This window comes from Apis laboriosa, unplaced genomic scaffold, assembly GCF_014066325.1.
Source record: "Apis laboriosa isolate Shangri-la unplaced genomic scaffold, ASM1406632v1 scaffold26_cov146, whole genome shotgun sequence".
In the NCBI taxonomy this organism is placed as follows: domain Eukaryota; kingdom Metazoa; phylum Arthropoda; class Insecta; order Hymenoptera; family Apidae; genus Apis; species Apis laboriosa.
Genome location: NW_025222592.1, coordinates 2,084,193 through 2,090,192, shown reverse-complemented (window position 1 = coordinate 2,090,192; position 6,000 = coordinate 2,084,193). Strand labels below are relative to the sequence as shown.

Below are 6,000 nucleotides of genomic sequence, written 5' to 3'. Positions count from 1 at the left end.
GGGGGGGGATTGATCTCGCACGAAGATGGAACCGTCGTGGAAAGAAGAGGAGGTGGATTTATAACTCTTCTGCTCGCCTGAAATAACAGGAGGAATGCGCGCGTGGTGAATCAGCTTCCTCTTTGGAGAGTGCGAATTTCCTGACAGCGGCCACGCGATCCTGGATCGAGCGGCCAGGATCTCTGGATCGTGTTCGAGTGCGCGCGCGCGCGTTCGTGCACCTTGAGAAAAGCCAGAAACGCCAGAAGCTCGCGACACGGAGGGAACGAGAGAGGAGGAGGGCCCTCATCAACTCTGGTTTTTCTTGGAAAGGAGTCGCGATTGGTGAGTAGACCAGCCACCCAGTATATAGGAGTCTAAGTGTGAAATATTGTGCGAATTCGCGGAAAAATTATTCCGTTCTTCCGTAAGAGTGGGTAATTTGGTCGTTGGATTTGATCGGGAGAAGATGGATATTTGGATTTTAGAATTTTGAGAATTTTCGTGGAAAGATTTGATGTGTTGGTATTTTGCTTATAGAATTGAAATTATGGTTAGATTTGCAAGGATTGAGTTGATCGTCTGTATTTGTTTTTATGGATGAGAAGAGAAGAATGGTATTCTGGTTCTCATTCTTTAAGGTTAAAGGAATTGCATTGTTTTTGTAGTATTTTGATATTTTACTAGGAGGGATAGGAAAATTGAATTTAAAATACGGATTTTCAATTTGTAAATCACAATAAGTAAAATAAGAATAAGTAAAATAATTTTTGAAAGACTGATGCAGTTAATTTGTTTGCAATTATTTATTGAAAACTTTTAGAATGAAATTTATTTCAATACAAAAGATATTAAAAATGTTTGTTTTAACTTCCATTTTGTGAAAGTTGGTTCACTCTTAAATGTATTTATAACAAGCGAGAAAAATCATTATTTGTTTGTTATGTATTATAAAAAAGGGAATAAGAAAAGAAAATTTTATATTAATTTAGAAAATGGAAATTTTGTAAAAAGATTTAAAGTATTTATTAGTATGTTGAAATTTTGTTTGGAATAGGTTGAAATTTGTTGATTAAAGTGTGAGTTTAAGTTGAAATTATGGTTATTTGGAGCTTTTAGATTAATTGCTTTATATTTTATCTTCTTTTAATATTTTATATTCTACAATATTTGGTAAAATTGAAATTATGAAATTTAAACTTATAATAACACTGGATAAAGTTTAAAGAAACAGAACAACAGCTTGAATTTTTTTTTTTTTGTAACCTATAAAATTATTAAATAACAAAATTTTCAATGTTCCATTACCAAGAAACGCAAAAAAAAAAATTGACAACAGAAAAAAAGATGCGTGATTAAAAAATTAAACAATAATCTAGCAATAAAAAAAAAAAGATAACTCATAATAAAACAAAGCACACTTAAGATTTCAAAAAGTCAAATAAAAGATTCGTTTATAAATTTGAAATAAAATTTGTCATTGTTCAAAATGTTTGGACACTCTGTGAAAGGAGAGAGAGAGAGAGAGAGGAGGGAAGAAGCGCGAAAAGTGCGTTTCCGGTGGCGAGTGCGCATTTCCGGTCACCGAGCGAGCAATTTCTTGATCAAAACGTACGAGTATGGGACGAAAATTCATGCGTCACTCGGCTCAACGATTTATAGATCGGATGGAATGATCGTTGACGTTGTTGATTGATCAGTTGAGACGCGTGTACAACTCACGTGTTATTATCCGCCACTGAATTACGTGGTATTCGAGGAACGTAGTATAATTCTACATTGGAATTCGAAATTTAATTTCGTACAAATTGACATTCTATAACGCAAAGTGAAATGTGACAAGAAACTTTTATTTATTGCAAAACTTTTTCTCGTCGTATTTTTATTATGTGTTTTATATTTTTATTTATTTCGTCGTTTAAAAGATATCGAATTTAATGCATACATATACATATATATATATATGTGTGTTCAAGGGAAAAATGTAATGAAATATTTATTCTAGGAACGTATATAATTCTACATTGGAATTCGAAATTTAATTTCATGTAAATTCTGTAATGCAAAGTGATGATGTGACGAGAAGTTTTTATTTATTTACGCATCTTTTCTTGCATTATTACGCATATTTTCTTGCATATTTACGTTTCTTTTCAAGTGTTCTATATTTTTATTTGTTTATTTATTTGTATTTTAATTTTATTTGTATCTATTATCTAATAGAAATGTTAATATTTTTTTATGTACAATATCTTGTTTATGTATCTTTTTATCTAAAGAAAGTTAAGACTTATGAATTTTATTCTAGTTTAAGGCTCATACATATGTTAAAAATAATTATGAAACGTGATTTATTATTTTATAATTATTCAATTATTACAATTAATTACTGTTTAATTAATTACTCGTGAACAATTTCATCATGATTAAGGAGTTGATTTATGCTTCATGAATTTTTTATTTAAGTCTCAATGTATATATATGTATGTACATAAATTATTTTTTGAATTAAACAATAATTTAAGAATAAATTTCAAATATCTTAGAAATATTAAAATATTCTTTACAAATATTCTTTTCATCCTTTTTTTTTAATTTTAATTTTTTGTAAGTTATATCAGATCCTATTTTAATCGAACAATCTTACGAATATGCGATTTCGTATCGATTCAAATGCCAATCAAATACACACAAAGAAAGTAACGAATCACGTTACACACAATGTTTCAAAGAAGAAATAATAAAGACAATAGAAAAAAAAATTGGACAAGTACAAGTGCCTGCAGACTTTGTATAATAGTCACTCATGAATACAGCACATTTGTCATTTTCTGATACATTATTCTAGGTATGTTGGATTCTGACGGGCATTTATCGCGATTGTGGATCTACGATCGATGATCCAACCAGAGATCGCACCGTCATCGATTCGCGATTTATTATGCAGATATGTTTAACAACTTTCTTTCCGAACCGTAGAAATCTTGGTTCCTGATAAATCATAAATTTGAATAATTTATCATAATAATTTGTATTATTAATATATTTATCTGAATAATATTTTCAGATAAATAAATTTTAATTATTGTTTTTGATAAATTTGAAAGACATTAGAATGAAATATAATAAGAGTGCAATATTTTTTTTTTCTTTGAAATTATTTAATATTAATTTTGAATCAATATTATAATTGAAAAAAAATTTTAATATTATAAATCTCTGAAGTTATTCAATGAAGAATTAAAGAAATATGAAAGATTAAAAAATACCATTACTATTTTTACTGATCTAAAAAAATTAATATTAAATATCTATCTTAAATATCTATCATTGCTATTTTAATATTAATTTAATTAATTTTAATTGGATATAATTGTTTCAATTTGTTTATATTAAGTCTAATTTATTATTCATTTAATTGGTTCAATTAATTGATCAACTTACTTAATTAACATAGAGTTGAACTTTAATATTATGGAAGCCATAATTTTTTTTCGAAGGTCATTATCAATAGATAAATGAAGTTTGATTTAATATTCTTGAAAATTAAATAACACATATAATTTTGTTTATAAAATATAAAATATAGGTATGATTATATAATTATATGATTCTTATATAATGAATTAATTGCATAATATATAGATACTTTTATTGATTGATGTCTGATTGGAAGTTGACTATTAAATATAAATAACTATAATTAATCACTAAACATGTAATCAGCGTATAATTGAAATATTTTATTTTTAGATGCAGCAGATAATGCAATTCAATGCAATTAATATATTGAAGAATTTTTATTTTTTTAATTGCATTTTTTTAAATCATTTTAAATTCGTAGAAAAATTTCAATATTTTAATTATTTAATAAAAAAAAAAAAAGAAATTAAATTAAATTTCAAAATAAAACTAAGACTTCATTCTAAGTTTTAAAAATTTTAAAAATATATATATATCATCAAATTATAAGATATAAAAATTTCTTATTAAATTAAATTAAATTTACATTTACATCAAATAAAAATTACTTTTTATCAAAAGCCCTTGACTCGAAAAAGATATGTTATATTGTAAATGTAATGTTATTTTACGTAAACTCAAACTTAATCCAAAGAAAAATATCTTACCAATAATTTTTTAAAAATCCAAATTTAATCAAAATGAAATCCTTCATTTTATTCATCAAAAATTCATCAAAATTCTTAAAAAAAAAATCAAAAATTCCTTTCACTTTACAAAGACTCTTCATTTTTTAAAAAAATTCCAAACTTAATCAAAATTCAATAATTCTCCACTTCAACTGAACTATCCATAAAATTTCTCAAAAGCTATCTCAATCCTCGAAAAAGATAAACAAAACAATCCCCCAATTAATTTCTGACGATTAATTCCTCGATTAATTTCATCGCCTATAAAATAGCAAGATTTCGATCGTTTGCATGGAAAGTATACGGTGAAATTACCCTAATTCTCGTCGTTTAACCGGACCATTGCCTCCAGCCGGAGAGACAAAGAAGATACGTGGCGTAGAAAGAGAAAGGGAGCAGGGGAAGGATAATTTATTCCGGCTTTATTTAATCTCTTCCCTCGCGTCTCGGCGACGCGACTTGGTAAGCTTCTTTAATCCAGATTCCAGATCGAGAGAAAGATAAAGTAAAAGTGTGTGTACATGCGGAAGGTTGATAATTTGTTTGTTTAATCCCAGTATGCATGAGATGATTATTTTTCACTGTAACTCTGGATTAAATACTTTTGGTTGGGGAATGCAAAAAATCAATTGTTATTCAGCAAAAGATGAAGATTTATTTTTAATTTGAAGTTAGGTATATATTTTGCATATAGTTTAATTTTAAAGATATAAATAAATATAGAAACCAGGAACTTAAGTGAAGGGAAGTTGTTGTCAGTATCAGTAAATTAAAATTTTCTTGTATATACTTAAAAGATTGGATTGGCACTTTTAAATTAAAGTTTTTTGGTTGAAGAATGCAAAAAGACAATTATATGATTGATTGGTAAAAAATGAAAATTTTTATTTGTAATTTGAGCTTAAATGTGTAACATATTTTATATAATTTAAATTAAGGATATAGAAAATTGGAAACTTGTATAAATTAAAATTTCCTATTTTCATCTTTTTTTATTTACAAGAAGTAAATAAGAAAGAAATTTTAAGAAAAAGAGTTTAATTTAGTTGATAAGAATTTATTCGTTCTTCTAATTCAAAGATGTGCAATCAGATTTAAATAGTAAATAATAAATAATCTTCCAAATTCATAATTCCAATTTTTCAAGTGAAATTATAGAAGAATTTTTTTATAAATACATAAAATTAAGTAAAAATCAAAAATATTTCAAAAATATGATCACAGAAGAATTTTTAAAAAAAAATAGCATGGTTTATAATTAAAACAAATAACAAGAAATAAAAAAAATCCAAATTTGCAATTCCAAAACATCAATGACGTGTCGATATTAAGAAAAAAAAATAAATAAATAAATAACATCCTAAAACTGTAATCGACTAAAATCAACTACGACGTTCCACTTCCTGTGTTTGTGCGCGCGAGAGTGCGAATGATAATATACACGCGAGAGATGAGCTCGACTCGATCGGTAAAATCTTGGGTTTCACAGCTTCCGGTAACAGAGGAGACTCGCGTCGCATTAAAGGCGGAAAATAGTAAAGGAGAGGGTATGGAATGCATGAAAACATAAATCACGAGTATAATGAAGCGGATCCCTTTTTGCTCGCGTTAGATTACCAGCACTATCCTCTGTAAAAGTAACATGGCGTGTCAGCGAGAAAGAAGTAAACAGGGTGTAAGAGGTTTATTCGTTAACGATGATGCGCGAGTTTTGTGTTAACTTTGTTCACGTTGGAGGGTTGATGGATGTTTCGTGATGGATGGATAATTATTGGATAGTCGTTTGAAAATGATTGATCGAAATATACTTATACATTGTATACGATGTTGTTTGCGTGAGTTTTTCAACGAGGAAGAGTTCGAAGGATGC

The 6,000-nt window shown here is 27.5% G+C and overlaps 1 protein-coding gene across 2 annotated transcripts in view; it reads left to right on the top strand.

The window, feature by feature from the left end:
• The first annotated feature begins 15 nt into the window (after window positions 1-15).
• LOC122713830 (fibroblast growth factor receptor homolog 1-like) overlaps window positions 16-6,000 on the top strand; it is a 99,747-nt gene continuing 93,762 nt past the window's right edge. For both annotated transcript variants that reach the window (XM_043934622.1, XM_043934624.1), the window contains exon 1: window positions 16-324. The gene's annotated coding sequence lies outside the window, so the exon portion shown is untranslated. The remainder of the gene's footprint in view (window positions 325-6,000) is intronic.